The sequence below is a fragment of the Bombina bombina genome, chromosome 5 (assembly GCF_027579735.1).
Source record: "Bombina bombina isolate aBomBom1 chromosome 5, aBomBom1.pri, whole genome shotgun sequence".
Classification (NCBI taxonomy): Eukaryota; Metazoa; Chordata; class Amphibia; order Anura; family Bombinatoridae; genus Bombina; species Bombina bombina.
Window position 1 is genome coordinate 983,185,041 of NC_069503.1, and position 20,608 is coordinate 983,205,648.

Genomic DNA, 20,608 nt, shown 5'->3' on the forward strand with positions numbered 1-20,608 from the left:
ATTTGGATTCCAGAATAAATTCCTGACCCTACTAGCCAAACTATACACCAACCTATGGTCAACGGTGATGGTTAATGGCCAAATGTCCCAAAATGTTATATTAGAAAGAGGCACAAGACAGGGATACCCATTGCCCCCCCCCCTATTATTTGATTTAGCCATAGAGCCCTTGGCATGTGTGATTAGAGAAGAACTTGAAGGAATACAAATTGGGAATACTGATATAAAGATATCACTCTATGCTGATGACATGCTTTTATTTATAAGACCCCCCAAAGAACATCCCTAGAGTCATGGCAATAATACACCAGTTTGGAAGTTTTTCAGGACTCAGGGTTCATGTAGACAAATCTGAGATAATGTGGCTGAAGCAGGACACCTCTGCCTCTATGGGGGGATGGGAGTTTAAAACAGTGAAGGACTCTTTTACCTATTTGAGCATTCGTATACCGCGAAACACGGCAAGGCTATATGCCCTGAATGTTTCACCTATTATTAAAAACAATACAAAAACAATACAATTAAGAAATGGATGAACCTCCCGGTCTTCGTCTCTGGTAGAGTGGGCCTTTTAAAGATGATACTATTCCCCAAATTGCTTTATGCATTACAATCTTTACCACTACTACTCTCCATTACAGACGTTAAGAGGCTACATGTGCAATACTCCTCTTTAATTTGGAGTGGCAAAAAACACAGCATAAGTATGGGTAAAATGTTCCAGCCCACCAATAGGGGGAGGATTCAGGGTACCTAATGTGCAGTGGTATAATTGGGATGCTTTAAAAAAGATAGCTATAGATTGGATTACAGAAGGGGGCCACTTCACAATACCAGAATTAGAAAAGGAATTGACATCGCCATTGGCACTGGGCTATCTTTCATTCTTAGACCATAAGAAAGTGTCAAACATAATAAAAAATAATGCAGTCTTCCGGGATCCAATAATAGCTTGGAAAAAGGTATCACGCCAATGGGGCCAGAAGGGGGAAGGGTACAAACACCTTCCACTATGTGGAAACCTGAGTTTCATACTGGGTCTTAGTACTAATACTTTCCGGATATGGGAATCTAAAGGTTTAAAAACCATAGGACAATTATTGGATAATCTACAGAAAGTAATTATCCCCTACAGGCAACTGCAAGACAAATACAACTTACCTAACCAGCATCTCTATGCAACTCTACAAGCCAGACACTATGCTAACGACATCTTGACAACCCCAAACACATGGGAGGGCTCCCACTGGGACAGGTTGATAACTTTGTACACACACGGAAGTAGATCGATCTCCCTCAGATGAAATGCTTTTGGAAGCACAAGCGGATAACGTACTGAATACTATAGCAAATCAATGGGACAGGGATGCGGGTAACACATTCACCAAGGAAGATATTGCCGACAGCTTTGAGAATGTTAGGAAGGCGAATCTGTCATAAAATTTTAGGGAAACACAACATAGATTACTGCACAGACGATACATCACACCGAGTTTAGCCACCTAGTGGGACCCCTCTATAGATAATAAATGCAAGAAATGCTCAATGGAGAACCATTCACTGTGTCATCTTATGTGGAGCTGCCCCAAAATAAATAGATTTTGGGGGATGGTAGAATATTGGCTCAATAGACTTTGCAAAACATGGTAATCCCTGACATGGCGCCTGATGGCTTTACTGACAAGGGACACACAGACAGATAGACTTTCTGGGCTAGTTAATACCATTCTGCTGATGGCAAGAAAATCAATATTAACACAATGGTTAGCAGAAAGACCCCCTACCTTAGTCGCCCTTAAGAAATCAGTACACCAACAACTATTGATAGAACAGGCAGACGTAAGGGGTGATATAAATAACAGAGTAAAAGGTTTTAAGAAGTGGGAGTTGTATATACTTGCACTACCGGCGCAAACGCAGAAACACATAATCACTCCTTTCTCCTCTTCTGTATCTGTCTTGGAAGATAATCTAAAGAGGAAATGGGTTTTTTCGTAAAGGTAGAGGTATATGGGGGGCAAGGGGCTTCTCAGGGGATGGAGGGACGAGGTTCATTATTGCATCTCATGGATAGATTGACTAGGTAGTATTCCAAGTATTTAGTTCATGATACTTTTGTTATGGTTATAGTATCTTTAAGTTGTCTAAGAGTTATATTAGACAGTTAGTAAGTTGGAAAGGAAATAGGAAAAATGGAAGCCGAAGATATCAATGAGTGATTTCATGTTGCAAAATAAATGGTACATGTATTCAATGTAAATTTCGGACTGAAGAATGTAAACACATTGGAGCCTATCTATCAAGCTCCAAAAGGAACTTGACGGCCCGTGTTTCTGGCGAGTCTTTATACTTGCCAGAAACAGCAGTTATGAAGCAGCGGTCACAAAGACCGCTGCTCCATAACCTGTCCGCCTGCTCTGAGCAGGCGGACAGACATCGCCGGAAATCAACCCGATTGAGTACGATCGGGTTGATTGACACCCCCTTGCTGGCGGCAGATTGGCCGCGAGTCTGCAGGGGGCGGCGTTGCACAAGCAGCTCTTGTGAGCTGCTGGTGCAATGCTGAATACAGAGAGCGTATTGCTCTCCGTATTCAGCGAGGTCTGGCAGACCTGATTCGCACTTGTACTGACTGAATGTATTTCCATTGATGTTGTAAGCTTCTTTTTAAAATAAAGTATATAAAAAATAATTTAAAAAAGCATAAACTCCAAACAGGTAGAAGAAAGATCATTGAAATAATTAATACAATGGAACAAAGAATATCAGATATTAATTACTCTCAGCAAGCAAACATATCGGAAACTGAATATTAGAAAAAAAAAATCATGTTTTCCAAAATAAAGTTATAGAATTAGAGGATAGAGTAAGAAAAAAATAACCTCAAAAACATTGGTTTAAAGATTTGGTAGCAAATAAAGATCTAATAAATTTTTCTTCACAAAAGTTACCCACCACTTTATTAAATACAACTGGAAGACAAATGTCTATGCTTTAGATTAGATTATTATTTAGATTATCACGACAAACTAATAATCAGAATAGCAGCTAAACGTTTTTTTTTTTTATTTAAAAATCTGTAAATAGAGGGGAGAAATATATATTTCAAAATTATTCAGCCGCAACTATGAGAACAAATAGTAATGTCTCCATAGTTCACAAACCCGATTAAAGAAAGCAAGAATGCCTGCTTTACCCAACAAGAATTAAATAGCAAACAAAAGAAAGAACTTAATTGTTTTAACACAAGCACATGTATTTCTAAATAGATATTTCAATATATACCTGTATATATATCTGTACCTGTTTATATTCATATGAAATGGACAGTCTACACCAGAATTGTTATTGTTTTAAAAGATAGATAATCCCTTTTTTACCCATTCCCTAGTTTTGCATAACCAACACAGTTATATTTATATTTTTTTACCTCTGTGATTATCTTGTATCTAAGCCTCTGCAGACTGCCACTTTATTTCAGTTCTTTTGACAGACTTGCAGTTTAGCCAGTCAGTGATGGCTCCCAGGTAACTTCACGTGCAAGAGCACAGTGTTATCTATATGAAAAATATGAACTAACACCCTCTAGTGGTGAAAAACCTGTTAAAATGCATTCTTAAGAGGCGGCCTTCAATGTCTAAGAAATTAGCATATGAACTTCCTAGGTTAAGCTTTCAAATAAGAATACCAAGAGAACAAAGAAAAATTGGTGATAAAAGTAAATTGGAAAATTGTTTAAAATTACATGCCCTATCTGAATCATGAAAGTATTTTTTTGGACTAGACTGCCCCTTTAATATATAGGTATAAATATATATTTAAAAAAATCTTCAAATCTAAATAGAAATATATATGTAAAAATAAAAAGATAATTTTCTTCTAAGTAAAGAACATTGGAATGTAAAATATGCATAGCTACCTTTGGGTTTAACAAAGTTGGTCTAATGCGTGCCAGCTTAGCACAAGAGCAATAAGTGTTCATTTTCTGTTTTTTTCACAACACTCTCCATTGAAGTCTATGGGGTGAAAAAGTTAACATGGTTGCGATATCTGAAGTCCTGAAGTTAGCATTCATCGGGTTTTACTTGCACGCAAACTTTTTACTTTCAACTTGGCCACCCTCGTTAAAACCTTACTTCTAGCAAAGATTGAGCACACAAAAAAATAATATATGTATGTTTTTTATATATTTAAATAAGCTTATAGGGATATGAAACCCAATTTTTTTCTTTCATGATTTAGATAGAGCATGTGATTTCAAGCAACTTTCTAATTTACTCCTATTATCAATTTTTCTCTTGGTATCTTTATTTGAAAAACAGGAATGTAAGCTTAGGAGCTGGCCCACTTTTGGTTCAGCACCTGGGTACCGCTCCACTTGTAATCTGTCCCATAATCAACCAGTGCACTTGCTAGTGAAACCTTCAGAGTACACCACCTCAGAGACACAGCAGATCAGTAGATTTAGCTAGTCATAAAGGGTTTATAAAATAATTATTATCATGAGGCCCATTTATCAAGCTCCGAATAGAGCTTGAGGGCCCGTGTTTCTAGCGAGTCTTCAGACTCGCCAGAAACAGCAGTTATGAAGCAGCAGTCTAAAGAGTACGATCGGGTTGATTGACACCTCCCTGCAGATTGGCGGGAGTCTGCAGGGGGCGGCGTTGCACCAGCAGCTCTTGTGAGCTGCTGGGGCAATGCTAAATATGGAGAGCGTATTGCTCTCCGCATTCAGCGAGGTCTTGCGGGCCTGATCCGCACTGTCAGATCAGGTCTGCAAGACCGTTGATAAATAGGCCTCTATATCTTATACTACTCTCTCCTTTGTCAGGGTGGAAAATATTTATTTTTTGCTAAATTATAGGATTTAGGATCTTTATGTTCTCTCAGACATATATTTTCCTTATCATATTTGCTGGTTATTACAATCTCTCATTTGCAAGCTTACTTCTTCAAACTTTTAGGGCTAGATTGCAAGTGGAGCGCCCGTTTACGAGCGGGCAATAAATAACCAGCCTTCAAAAATGGTTGGTTATTGCTTCCGTGAGCTAGCGGCAGCAATTAGAGATCTAAAAATTAACCGGAGATCAGATCTCTAGATGATTTTAAAAATGTGCCCCAATTACCCCCATAATAATATGTGTTATAATTTTTAATAAAAAATAATTGTAGCATTTTTATTTTTTTATTAATTAACTGCACTAATTAATTTTTAGGGGTTAAATTGAATGGGTGTGGGGTGTTAGAAAAAAAACTGCACTGAAAAGTGCCTTTACATTGCGGTCTAGGGAGGCTGTGTGTTCTCTATAAATATATATGTATATACACATATAAACACATCAATATATACTGTATGTATATATTCATATACATATATTTAATTTCTGCTGCCCAATGCTGCTCGACTTACCCCCTTTGGTGCGCTAGGTTCTCAACCATGTCTGACGGCATGAGAACGAGGCTCCCATTGGTGCTTATGAAAGCACGCTCTATTGAGCGCAAAGCTTTTATGCAATGTGAACACAAGCTCAAAGAAAATGGCTTCTAAGAAAATGTCCAAGGGAAACAGAAACAACAAACTTTAACAATCTCATGGATTTAAAGTGAACACCTATTTCAAGGCACTCAGAATTTAGCGCACTCTCAAATCGTGCTGATATAACTTCTCAAGACTTATGTACTAAGGGCCCTCCAGCTGGCACTGAAATGGATAGTTATATGCCTATCTCCAGAGCTGATCTTAAAGACCTCCTCACCAGAGCTGACTTTGCATCCTTTTATAGCAAGTAGGGCAACTAATAAAAAGAAGGTCTTGCAGAAGTTAAAAAGGACTTATCAGACTTGGGTGATAGAATTGAATATTTAGAAGAGCAGGCTGACACTCAAGCTTGTGAGACTGGTATCCCGCAAAGTTGCCTTCCAAAAATCACAATTATCAATAATTCACTGGCCAAATGGAAGATTTGATCAATAGGGGAAGCGGCAGAATATTAGAATCAGGAGTGTACCTGAACACATTTCTTCTCAATTGTTACCTGGATACCTCCAAAATCTTTTTTTGCTACCCTGTATGAGTGAAAACCTGACACACTAACAAATATCACAACTACATTAACGTATTCCCCCATAGACTTCAATGGAATGCAAAATTGCAAAAAACGTAACCCGACTGCGTTTATGCTAAATAATCCATAGAATATATATTACAGTATGTATAATAATTTTAAATATTTTTTATTAATTATCTTTAATATTTTATACTTAACCCCTTTGCTACAGGGAATATCAGAGAAAAACTAAAATACCAGAGAATCTTTAGCACTTTTTGCTATCACTCCAATCGGGCCTTGCTTTTTTTTATTTACCTATCAAAACTATATATATTTTGTGTGTCGTATGTTTAGGCACACCTGACAATTTCCATGATTTTCATTTATAAATAATTGGGTGTTTGGATCAGCAATTTCCTTTTGATCTATCAAATAACTGAAGTATACAGTAATATTTCAGTAGTGAAATGAGGTTTATTGGATTCACAGAAAATGTGCAATATGCATCAAAACGAAATTAGACAGGTGCATAAATTTGGGCACCCCAACAGAAATATTGCATCAATATTTAGTAGAGCCTCCTTTAGCAGAAATAACAGCCTCTAGACGCTTCCTATAGCCTGTAATGAGTGTCTGGATACTGGATGAAGGTATTTTGGACCATTCCTCCTTGCAAAACATCTCCAGTTCAGTTAAGTTTGATGGCTCCCATCTCTGTTTGTGGAAGCCTGGCCCCTGAGGTATAGTTACCTACTTATGCACCTTAGACCTTAGATTGGGAATTCATTGATATACGCCTTAATGTGAGGGAGTAACTAGATGGACAATCTTGAGTCACTGTGTGGCTTCATTTGAACATACTTGGACCCTTACAAGTATGTCCAGCCTATTTCTGTGTGTATATGTGATCATGATGAATCTATACCAGATGCATACAATATTTATCTCTACTATTAATACATTACTACGATTTGTTCCATAGATATAATATGGCATTTTTACTAGAAATACATTGAGGCATGTCTCCAGTTTTGGGTAAAAGGACATATCATTAATTGACATATGTTAGTACGTACATCTCTCTAAATAAGCCTGATAATCTATGTCAGTCTGTGCCCTTGAGATCTCACTGTTCTTCACAGCAAGATTAGGTGAATATCTCTATATCCATTTTTATGTTGGCTTTATATATGAGTGTGGCTTTAAACATAGGACAGACTCATTGAGGTATATATATAAATCATTTCTGTGATTGGCAATAATTTTGCCCCCACTTTGATTTTATTATATTACCCATTTTCATATTCCATTGAAATACACATTATTATACCATTGGGAATAGATACTGTAGGCGTACAGCCAGGATAAGTATCCATTGAACACATAAAGTTGTTTAACATTATTAATGGGTAACAAGCTCAGCAAGAATCCCCACTTTTTGTATATAAATTTAAGTTTGTACCTATCTATTTATGTATGTATACAAACAATTGCATTATTTTATTATGCATAGATGTGATTAAGAATGATTATCACATATTTTCACATACACTTGTGTGCTACACTATGCAATTAATCACAGTGTTGAGACACGATTTATTATTGTTTAATACAACCATGACTACAGTTGCCATGGAGACCCATATACACAATGGCACATGATCGGCCGGCTTGGGATATTATTACGGCAATCTAACTAATTTTATTCACTACACTTAAGTTTGTGTTAGCAATTGTTTATCTATGACACTTTACACACAATTGTGTATGAGTCACTATTTGTTAACGAAACACTTGACATAGCTTGTATGCTTAATAAATAACAAAGCCTCGAAACCGGAAGTGAGATAACATCACTTCCGGTAGGCGTTAGCACTGTGGAACGCAAGATGCATTCCACGCTCGTGATTTGGCGCACTTTGGAGTAACACTTGTTTGGTGAGTGATATTTGAAGCACTATAAATTGTTTGAGTTTTGTCTATGTGTTTATGCTGATGAAGGGGTTGTGAACCCCGAAAACGTTCCAATAAAGAAGTTTGTGAAAGTCCTGAGAGTGCATTTACATCTGTTATATATTTATATATATATATATATATATATATATATATATATATATATATATATATATATATATATACATACAGTCGTATGCAAAAGTTTAGGCACACCTGACAATTTCCATGATTTTCATTTATAAATAATTGGGTGTTTGGATCAGCAATTTCCTTTTGATCTATCAAATAACTGAAGTATACAGTAATATTTCAGTAGTGAAATGAGGTTTATTGGATTCACAGAAAATGTGCAATATGCATCAAAACGAAATTAGACAGGTGCATAAATTTGGGCACCCCAACAGAAATATTGCATCAATATTTAGTAGAGCCTCCTTTAGCAGAAATAACAGCCTCTAGACGCTTCCTATAGCCTGTAATGAGTGTCTGGATACTGGATGAAGGTATTTTGGACCATTCCTCCTTGCAAAACATCTCCAGTTCAGTTAAGTTTGATGGTTGCCGATCATGGACATCCCGTTTCAAATCACCCCACAGATTTTCAATGATATTCAGGTCTGGGGACTGGGATGGCCATTCCAGAACATTGTACTTGTTCCTCTGCATAAATGCCAGAGTAGATTTTGAGCAGAGTTTTGGGTCTTGTCTTGTTGAAATATCCATCTCTGATGTAACTTCAACTTTGTGACTGCTTCCTCAACATTATTCTCAAGTATCTGCTTATATTGAATGGAATCCATGAGACCCTGAACTTTAACAAGATTCCCAGTACCGGCACTGGCCACACAGCCCCACAGCATGATGGAACATCCACCAAATTTAACTGTGGCTAGCAACGCTTTGTTCTTTTGCCGCCATGCATAACTCCCCTTGTTATGACCAAATAACTCAATCTTTGTTTCATCAGTCCACAGCACCTTCTTCCAAAATGAAGCTGGCTTGTCCAAATGTGCATTTGCATACCTCAAGCGACTCTAATTGTGGCGTGTGTGCAGAAAAGGCTTCTTCCGCATCCCTCTCCCATACGCTGAATTGTTGAACGATGCACAGTGACACCATCTTCAGCAAGATGATGTTGTAGGTCTTTGGAGGTGGTCTGTGGGCTGTTTTTGACTGTTCTCACCATCCTTTGCCTTTGCCTCTCTGATATTTTACTTCTGGCCTTAACAATAACTATGCCTGTGGTCTTCCATTTCCTCACTATGTTCCTCACAGTAGACACTGACAGCTTAAATCTCAGCAATAGCTTTTTGTAGCCTTCCCCTAAACCATAATGTTTGAACAAATTTTGTTTTCAGGTCATTTGAGAGTTGTTTTGAGGCCCCCATGTTGCCACTCTTCAGAGGAGAGTCAAAGAGAACAACAACTTGCAATTGGCCATCTTAAATACCTTTTCTCATGATTGGATGCACCTGTCTATGAAGTTCAAAGCTTAATGGGCTCACCAAACCAATTGTGTGTTCCAATAAAGCAGTGCTAGGTAGAGACAGGTATTGAAATCAACAAAATGACAAGGGTGCTCAAATTTATGCACCTGTCTAATTTCGTTTTTATGCATATTGCATATTTTCTGTTAATCCAATACACCTAATTTTACTACTGAAATATTACTGTGTCCTTCAGTTATTTCATAGATCAAAATAAAAATTGTTAATCCAAACACCCAATTATTTATAAATGAAAATCATGGAAATTGTCAGGGGTATCTAAACTTTTGCATATGACTGTATGTATATAGCGATCCTCTGAAGAAGAAGGTAACATTTAAACCTTTGAAACGCATTAGGAACTATAATCTAAGACTTCAGCTTGCTTTGTGGACTGTTTTAAACTTTCTTTAGAACAGACAAGTTATTTGGGAAACGAATGTGCAAAGTTTTAAAAAAAAAACGCTATACTGATACCTCATATTCAATTGAGGTGGAATAATGTAAGGAGATTTTACTTTTAATAAAAGGTGTACTTTTAATCAAAATGGGATTGCACTACTGTGTTGCCTTTCTTTCCCTTTCCATGTATACTCTGCCTCTGGGGACACCGAGAACATAGAGAGAAAGCAGATCTACCATACCTAAGCATCACTGAAGCGCTTTGACGGACTGATGAATCCAGGACTTTTACCCAATGACCCCTACTTACCTCAAATGATTGAGATTATTTCCAGTAAGTGGGCACTTTTTTATTAACTAGCTGGGATCTTGCCTGAAATCACTGATTGTTATCAAAGAAAAGAATATATATATATATATATATATATATTACATTATTGACATTGCTGCTATTCTGAAGCATACGTGTATACTAAGGACATTTCGTTTGCACAGGTGTATACCAGAACTATAATCATTATACAATTCTGCAGATTATTGTCTTAGGTCTGTTTGTCTTAAAGGGACATAGACTCCATGTGTTAGACGCTAAAAAACCACGTATTAGCTTGGATAAACTAAAGCAACCTATGTCACAAGGGGGACTGGGGGTTCTGGATGTGTATTTATACAACCTTTCATCGTTGACTAAGATAGCTATAGATTGGATGATGGGCACTGAGCACTTTTATGAAAACTCTTTAGAAAAGATAGCAGCCAGAGGGATAAATAAGGCTTACGTACTCCACACTGATCTGAAAGATATTGATCCGTTAATTAAAAATAATATCATGTACAAAGATGTTCTGAGAGCATGGTATAATATTAGTAAGATCTTGCATTTCCCAATCAGAGGCTCAATACATTTACCTATAAATGGAAACCCAAATTTTAGACCAGGTATGAACTCTGTTATATTTAGGGAATGGGAGAAAAAAGTTATACATAAGATAGGAGATTTATTAGTCCCATTGAATAAAGCAATATGTACATTTAAAGATCTTCAATGTAAATTTGGTTTACCTGACTCACATTACTATGCCTATAATCAAATAGCACATTACACAAAATATATCATAAGTAAGTTTCCAGAAATTATATTAGATTTACACCCTTTACATAATATGATGGAGTATTATAAAAAAGGAATCTATTCTTATTCAAGATTATATAAGGTACTTTTAGATTCAAATCTATTTAGTATAAGAGAGAAGATTATTGAGGGATGGCAAAGAGAGGCCTCTGTATTTTTGGAAGTGTCGCAAGTGGAAAAAACCTTGAAAACAATGATGACAACTACATGTGATTCATATCTTAGGGAGTCCCAAATAAAAATTTTACAAACTGTTCTCTATGAAATTCTGCTGGGGAGAAAATGTATAATGAAAAAGTGTCTATTAAATAGAGGTCCTAGTATGAAAGAATTTCTCTTGTGTATGACAGAACAACTGAATATAGAAGTATTTGATGTATTATATGACAAGGATGTAAGAATAACTGAGTTTAATAAAAAATGGGTGGACTTCATTGATAGTTTAGATCCTCAGGTAAAAAACTGAATTTTGGCTCCACTTAAAATGTAAGGTGTTTACACTTTCAGATCGTTGTGTAGTTAGAAGTTTTAGGGCTATATTTGTTCGAATTAGGCTCTGGAAGGAAAAGCTACATGAGGTTTTGTTATCTTCTTCTTAAGGGAGTGATAGTAAATAATATTATATTATTATATTATTTTATATTAAGTTAATTTAAAATTATACGGTGTTAAGAGATAGCCCGATTTTGTTGGATATTGATAAGATATTAGGGTTTAATCTATAACGACCACATGAATTAAATTTGTATTGAAGAAGATTATTATTCTATTTAGATTTACGGTTTAGAACATGTATAAAGCACGTGGTGTGATATTGTATAACAGCTGTTACATGAAAATGTTGTAACTGTATTGCAGCTAAATGTTCATGTGTATTTTTGATTATTTTATGTATTTGTATAATTGTAATTTTTTATGAAAAATATTTAATAAAAAATTAAAAAAAAATTAAAATAAAATGAATTTGTGTTAACCCTGTTGTCAATTTGGCCTGAGCAGCCACATATTATTTATAGACTGTAGTAACTACTAACTAAATCTGCAGAAAAAGGGGACACATTATTACCTATAACTATTGTTATCCAAGCTCCTATGTCCATGCGCCCTTGATCAATTCCTTTCTATCCATAATCTTTGTACTCTCATTGGGCAGTGGTCTATCTGAGGTGGGGACCTCAGACATACCCTATCCAGATCTTGGGCTGCATTCACAGAGGAACTTGTAAACAATATTACTGGTCTCTAGGTCTTTCACATAGAGCTGATTGAACACACTTCTTTTTATTATATATAAATATATATTATATATATATTTACAGTATATATATATATATATATATATATATATATATATATATATATATATATATATATATTATTATTATTATTTTTTTTATTTTTTTTAAGTAGACAACCCAAGCTATTGATCTAGGCCAGTTTTGGTATATTTCATGCCACCATTTCCTCGCCAAATGCGATCACATAAAATGAAAATCGTTAACTTTTCACAAACTTTGTGTGTTTCTCACAGAAATAATTTACATACTGTTTGTGCAATCATGACACAAATTGATTGATCTGAGTCATAATCTCACCAAACCCCCTCCCAAAACTGACAAGAAATATAGTGTATGGTGTCCATATATTTTAGGACTGCTGAACCCTGAATAGGATGCTGCTCCAAGTAACATGAGGCCACCTGCTCTACCCCTACTTGCAGCTGCTCACTTACCTTATTAGCCTGGCCGGCCACCAACTTCTTGATCATTCTAAACATGCGCTTACAGCCTTTGCTAACTAATTCAAAAGTGGCATCACTGTCGGAGCTGGACTCAATGGTACTATCCGCCAAATGCATTCTAGTGTAGGAAAACCACACAGGCTTACCTGAATCTGCTGCTCATGCTTGAGATGAGGATGCCACTTGCTCTCCCAAACCATCTGGATGCAAACCCTGCAACAACATATAACAAAGAAGCAGCCCCTGTGTATATCCACCATAGAATGTAACAAATTCTTGATACATGGATCACAGGTACTCACATTTGAAGCTAGCGCTCTCATGTGCTAGTAGAAGAAGACTGATATGACACCCAATCTCCACGTTTGGAGTGTCCAAATAAAAAGCACCCCCTGCAGCTTTGCCTCCCAAGCCCCTTTCCAAGATCAAGTCCACCAGTCTCGTCTGATGTTACCCACGTCAATCCATGCAACTTTCAAAACCACCACTGCCCCCAGCATGCCAGGTTAATCATGTGATGAAGTAGGGGATCATCAAATTCCGACCCAAACTGCAGACCTTCATCATCTCACTCCACTCGTGTTCCCACTTAGACTGCCACAACACAACTGATGCACCGGAAGTGCACCGTCTGAAGAGGAGGAACTTGCTGCTGCAACAGGAAGAGACCCTGCCACCACCCGAAGGCCTAGAGATCCATAGACATGGACCTTTGCTAACCACCACTCGATGGAACCACCTGTGGATGACAGGCCCCCAACAGCGCCTCAAAGGACTATCACCCAGGTAAGGAAACACTCTCCTTTACCACAGAACCGCAAATCCTGCTAGGCCTAAATGAAGCCTTAGAATTCTGAACAGAACCTCGGACCTCCCCAACCCCCTGGTACCCACACACCCCCCTTCACTATCACTCACCCCATCTCCCGATCACCCTCTGCAGCAAAAACTTAAACAGAATGGTGGGAAGCAGGCAAATCTAAAGGGATGTGAGCGCTGCAAGGGAAGGATACATGGGACCACATCTCAGGAGAAGAAGGAACCATGCCCCTCTTGATCACTTATCTGCTCTCTTGCAGGCATTTGACATCAGAAAGCCCCGGAGAAGCCCCACAAAATTGCTTAGGTGTAATACTGCTACTCCTGGCACTCTTCGTGAGGCTGGGAAGATGTTGTAACCGGCATATAACCCAGATAATACCTCCCCTCACAATGCTGCATTGTTGCATTCCCTACCTTCTCTCTAACCTCCAGGCCTTAACCCTTATGCCGCTTCTAGCCTATAGGGCTATACACTCTCTTTATGTTAGTATAAAGTGCATTGCATTGCAGTTGTTATCTGTTATGGCTAATTAGGGAAAGATATGTAGCAGGGTTGGCTCTGAGACGTCAGCAGTGTGCATTTCCAGCTTTGATCTACCATTTTTAAAGCTTAATTACATAAAATGTGGCAAAATAAATAATGAAAGCATATTTCAAAGTTGTTTTTATTACCCATAACTAAAGATTTAAAATTAAAATCTCAAAGTGTTTAATATCCCTTTTAATATGCCTATTCTTTAATATATTTCATCTGGGTTTAACATACTGACAGTTGGTTCTACAAAATATCTTGATTTTACAAACAAAATAATATGCAATATTTGTACAAATATATATTTGTAAATGTAAGAGATCACAAGCCACAGAATTTGGCAGAGAACATTAAATACATTATTATTTTTTTGTAAAACAAATTGAAACCACTTAATAGATGGATATGCTATGATGTAATTTTTAATTACTTACTGGTAAGTGGATGCTTAATTGCTTACTGGTAAATGAAAACAAAATGTAATGCTTATATGAAGAAAAAAATCTGACTTATTGGAAATGGAAGATTATTATCAGTGAATAAAACAGTTATTGGCAAGTCAGATGAATACTTAATGGTCATACTCTTGCTTGTTTGTCATTAAAAAAAAATGTTTCATTGTGTGTTATTTTTCAGACAGCCCAGAAGTCCAATCCACCCTAATCAACTTTGCATAAGATTGTCTCAACTTCCAGTGTTGACTTTCATCAGTGCAAATGTCAGTCACTGGACACTGTGTTGCCCACAGCTCTCTGTCCTCATTTCTTCATGGCGGGATGCATGTTGTCCTTTCATGACAATTTGCTTTCGCCTGCATTCCCAGCTTGCCTGGCCCTGACAAGTTTGCCCTAAATGTGACATTCACCATATGGTCAGGCTTAGCTCCACCCATTTTTTTCTATAATTCCACCTCAGTGACCCTCATTGCTAAATTTCCATCACTAACGGCAGTTTTTCTTCTAGCCCTGAACTATCATTCTTGACTAGTGAATCTATGTGGATTCAGAGATTATTAGTATGCTTTTTTGAATCAGTGATGTGACCTTGGTTATCAAGTGTACATTATGCAGCATTCATTAAACAGACTATCATTATAATGTGGTAGGTTTGTAAATAAAAAACTATGGAGATAAGCAGAATTTTAATATCCATGCATTGTTACATTTTTCATGAACATAGGAGTATTTGTTACTTAAAGGGATATCAATGTTTAGTATATTATATATTACATTCATTTTAACTGTTGTTTTGCTAGCAACATTTTCATTGTTTTGCAGTCCAGGGATTTACCTATTGAAATATTATTTAATTATTGTGATTTGACCCATAAGTGACAGATTGATGATCTTCTACACCTATCAAGCAATCAATGTATAGCATGTAGCTTAGTATGTGATCTGAATTCTGAATTGTACACTACAGCTGTTTTGTGGACAATAAACAAAAACTCATTTTTCAGAGGCTTTTTACAAAAAAATCAGACAAAATAGCTATTAAAAGTATATTGGAGGTTGCTGTATTTTGTTGGAAATGAAATACAGTCTATAATGTCCCTTTAAAACTATTATTTAAATTTTGATATTAGAGACATATTTACATTAAAAAATGCTGAATGTAATGAAAAGATGTGTAATTGGTTTGTTCTATACAAACAAAACAGAAACACAAGTTTCAAACAGTATAGTACATAAAAGCAAAAACAAATATCCTATTGAAATATGGAAATCCAGGTGTTGGCATAACAATAAATTTCACTATTTGATATGTTGACATCACTAAGGGCTAGATTACAAGTGGCGTGCTATTTAGCACCCCACTCGCACGCTAATGTCGCTAGAATTAAGATTTTTGTGTGCACCGGGTAGCGTGCGTATTAAGTTAAAAGTAAAAAAAAAATTGCACTAGCGATAACCCGAACATTGAAATTGCGATCGCATTAACGTATCCCCCTATAGACTTAAATGGAGCGCCAAAATTCAATCGTGCTCAAGTGAACACTTTACTTTCAAATTGTAAAACGCGCGCTACTTCCGACGCACAACTACCCACAATAAACAACAACAGTTAGCATGCCACTGGTATTCTAGTCCTTAATGTGTTAGGTTTGAGCATTGACAGGAAAAAGTACCAGGGAAATAAGCTTTAGACCCTCCCAGGAAAGGATGGAGGTTCTGTCATTTAGCAGAAGCCATTTTTAACACCATAGGATAGTCCCTCCCTCCCTGTGTAGCTCTGAAGTGGTGCTGCTAACCAGTGCCAACTTCCTCATGTTACACACACTTAAAGGGACATGAAACCCACAATTCTTCTTTCATGATTCAAATAGTACATGACACTTTAAACAATTTTGTAATTTATCTCTTTTATCTAATTTGCTGTTTTCTCATGGTATAATTTGTTGAAAAGAATATCTAGGTAGTCTCATGAGCAGCAATACACTACTGTAGCTAGCTGGTGATTGGTGGCTGCACATATATGCCTTTTGCCATTGGCTCTCTAGCTCCCAGTACTGCATTGCTGCTCCATCAACAAAAGATACCAAGAGAATTAGAAAATGTGATAATAGAAGTAAAATGGAAAGTTCAACCTCTTTAGTGGTGCATATGTAAACACCAAGATGACCACACTTCAAATGGTAACATACTGCAGTTCCTATTTAACATGGGTCATCATTCCATTGGTAAACCTTAAAAACACAGCTGTTGAATACAAGTACAGATATATTTATTTTCATAAATATTTTACACATATGCTATCAATTTGTTATATCATAGTATTTTGACTTCTAACAGTAAACATAAACCCATACAAATTCCTGTTGTGATATATTAATGTGAATTATTTTAGTAATGATTACAGTGACAGCACATTTGTTTCCAATGGGTTGTAGCTTCTTATTCAATTGGAGAGGTAGAAACCTACTACTTACAAATGTCCCATGTCTATAAATTACATTTTCTTGACAGGCTGTTGTACCATATCACCAGGAATGAAAGAAAAAAGGCAATTGCCTGGTGCATATATAGAATAGCATATGGATCTATTTGTGCTTTTTTTTTTGTACATTTATGACTAGATTATAAGTGAAGCACTATTGATAGCACAGGCTGCATATCAAGATCGCGGGACCGTGCTGCTAAGATTAACCACTCAATTTGGTATTACAAGTCCATGGTAAAACAGAATAACCAGTCAATGTTTAGTGTGGCTGACATCCCTTAGCTAAGGTGACCAGACTTCCCTATTTTTTAGGGACAGTCCTGAATTTGGGCAGTGTGTTTAGGGAGAGTCCTGAATTTGGTCTTTCTGTCCCTCATTTTTTAAAGGGCTAATCTATGATGTCCCGGATTGTCCTGAATTTACCCAAATGGGTTTCCTGTCCCTTGTCTCAGTGTGTAACTGTCAAGAACCCAAAATAAACAGGATTAATTTAAAAACCATCCTGGAGTCATTTGATGATCATCAAACTACTTTAGAAGTCATTTGCACATTATCAGCTAAGGTGAAAAATTCTGGGTGATAAATTCAGAATGATTAGCAATTTACCTTACTGATTACTTCACAAGCATGAACAGCAATTGAAAGACATCATCTCATTTAAATATTCCAGCAGGTGGGCATACTTCAGAATGGCTACTTCTGATGACTAGTCTGGAGTCATCAATTACTTCAGAATGACTCCAGGAAGATCATCCTTTTTGGCTAAGGAACCTTCACTTTAAACAAAATCAACTGACTGCATCCTATATGTCATATATAATTTTAATGTCATGAAGAGCAGGAAATATGGCAATCTGTGTGCATCAGGCATACTGGGCAAATGCCCTGTGTGCCGATTCTCTTAGCTGTGCCTACACCTATTAATTACCCACACAGTTAAACCACATACACCGACTGGCACTGCACTGCTGTAGGTCTGTGGCCCATTTGCCCCAAAAAGTGTATTGCATTGTGCACCACAGCATGAGCCAGAGACACACCAGTGCCGCATACAGTGTCCACATGACCTGAAGTGGCCCTTTTTTGGTGGCCAGACCAGCACTGCATATTCCTCCATGGCCTAAGCTGTTATTTTTTTCTATAGATGCATCTGTAGGCCTCACCTAGTGACATCAAGTGTCATGTCACACCGCACAGGCAAGCACACAGTCTCAGCGCTATGAGGAAAGAAGGAAACTGGAAAGTGAGAAAAGGTCCACATGGAGACAGAGAGAAGCAAAGCCAGGTGAGTGTTATGGAAAAAAGTTTAATCTACAGAAACACTTTTTGAAAGTTATTTTGTGGTAAACTAATTCTCCCAAAGTTATACCAGTTAGGGAATATGGTAGATAAAATATGCATGGTTTCTCCCATTGAGATTCCCAGGTCAATACAGACATCTACAGTATAAGTTTATCATAGGCCTGACTTTGTTTGATTTATTTTTGGATTTAAATAATTTCACTAGAAAATTGCCATCCAACGTTATTTTTCAGCAAAAAGATTAAAAAATAAAAATATAGAGGGCAACCCTATTCTTCTGAATCAGATGGACCCTAGGTAATCACAGATATTGTATAATGATCCAGACAATTTAGCAGGAGAATTGTTTGAAGGAATTACACATTCAGCACTAGCACCCCCATCCAACGTTAAAGCACCATTTAACACTGGCGGGTTTGCACAAAGACATGTACAATGCACAATGCACAGTAGTTTGTACTCACCACCGCATTAAAATAAGTATTTTTTTAAACAAAATTATGTCTTCCTCATGCCCCATGGACATGTGACATTGTGTCCCCAATCAGGAACTGGTATACGTATACCAGCCTATGAAGAAGCTTGCTGTGTTGTAGGAGCCGGTGATATAATAAGTGACGTTACTGGCACAATGAGAATGTGCTCTTGCTGTGAGGAAACACATTACCTCCAGAGCGCTCCAACAGACAGCTGAAGAAAACATCTGTGAGATCAGCAAAAGTTGTTACCAATTTTTACTGGGTATGTGTGAGGATCGATGTGCTGGGATTAATGAGTGTATATGTGGAGGTTATCAGATGTGCTGGGGTTTATGAGTACTGGGAGTTAGCTGGAAGCCATTGTTCAGCAGTCACCAAACAGCAGCTAGCTCCCTGTAGTTCATTACTGCTCTTCAATAAAGGACACATAAATAGGGGGTTAACACGTGAGCGGGAGTGATAAATAATGGGCCACTCATAATCTGGCCCAATGTCAATAAAAAAAAAACACATAAGGGAGATATTTACTCATTAGTTCATGTATACAAAAGAAAAAAGTATCCACGCAAACTGTGGATACTAAAGAATGACAAGGCTGCACTGAGGTTCAAATATAAAGTCCTTTTATTAAACCCTTTAACACCATCATTACATCTACCAAAATAGGTAAATGCTGGATACTTAGCACACATCCAGGCCTGCAATACAAAACAGAACAAGGTGATAAATACATTAGTCGGACAAATACATGAGCACATAAGTGTACAATACATGCTCAAAAGACCCACTTAGTATAAAGTGCAACAGTTCACAAGCTGTCCAAGTCAAAATAATAGTATACACTGTTACAGCGTTACCAGATTGCAATGCTCCTTGAAACTGAACAAATGCACAATGGAGCCTTTAGTGTAACAACACGCTCCAAATTAAAAAGGCATAAGGCAAACACAAAAGGATACTTGCTGCTTAGAAATCCAGATTAGTGAATTAATTGGAAGCTGCTTTTGCTACCTTGTCATGGGTCCTCCCATACAGATTTGGAGCTTGACGCGCCGTATGAAACAACTTGTAAGGTCAGGGTTACTCTGGTATGCAGGTACTCCAAAGCCACAACACACCAGTTTACAGATCACCAAACATGACACGTTTCGCCTCTCCCTTTTCCTGGGCTGGCACTGGGGCTTTGTCAGATGCTACTTTGCAGTGGAGACCGGCTTTTTTAAAAACCCATAGTAAACTCCTCCTTCTCTCTCTTCAACCCTTTCATCTTTAAAGGGCACCAGTATCATTGCATTAATGCAAAGTTCCTTGAGTGAACATTCACTCTTTTCAATATTAATACAGCATTATTTGAAGGAATACTTGAAAACGAGAGAAATCTCAATGTATCCTTCCTGGTAAAATATTTTATAAATAAATAAAATAAATAAATTATTTACAAGAACATATACAATTAAAAACATATATGCACACAGTTTCAATATTTAAAGGAACACTAATCAACATATTTATGTTTACTGTAAACAGAAGAATAACGTTGTGGTATTTATTTTACTACTGTTAATAATCATAAACCACTATTGTCAAACTTAACACAACACTGTCGATTTTCATATTCATGTTAGGGAAACACTAACAGAATACAAAAACATGTATGTGTAACTGGAAACACTATAGACACTAGACTTCGCTAAGTCAGGTGGTTACTTTATACCACAACCATATTTTCTAAGAGTTTTATTAATCCATAATGTTTATTTTTCAT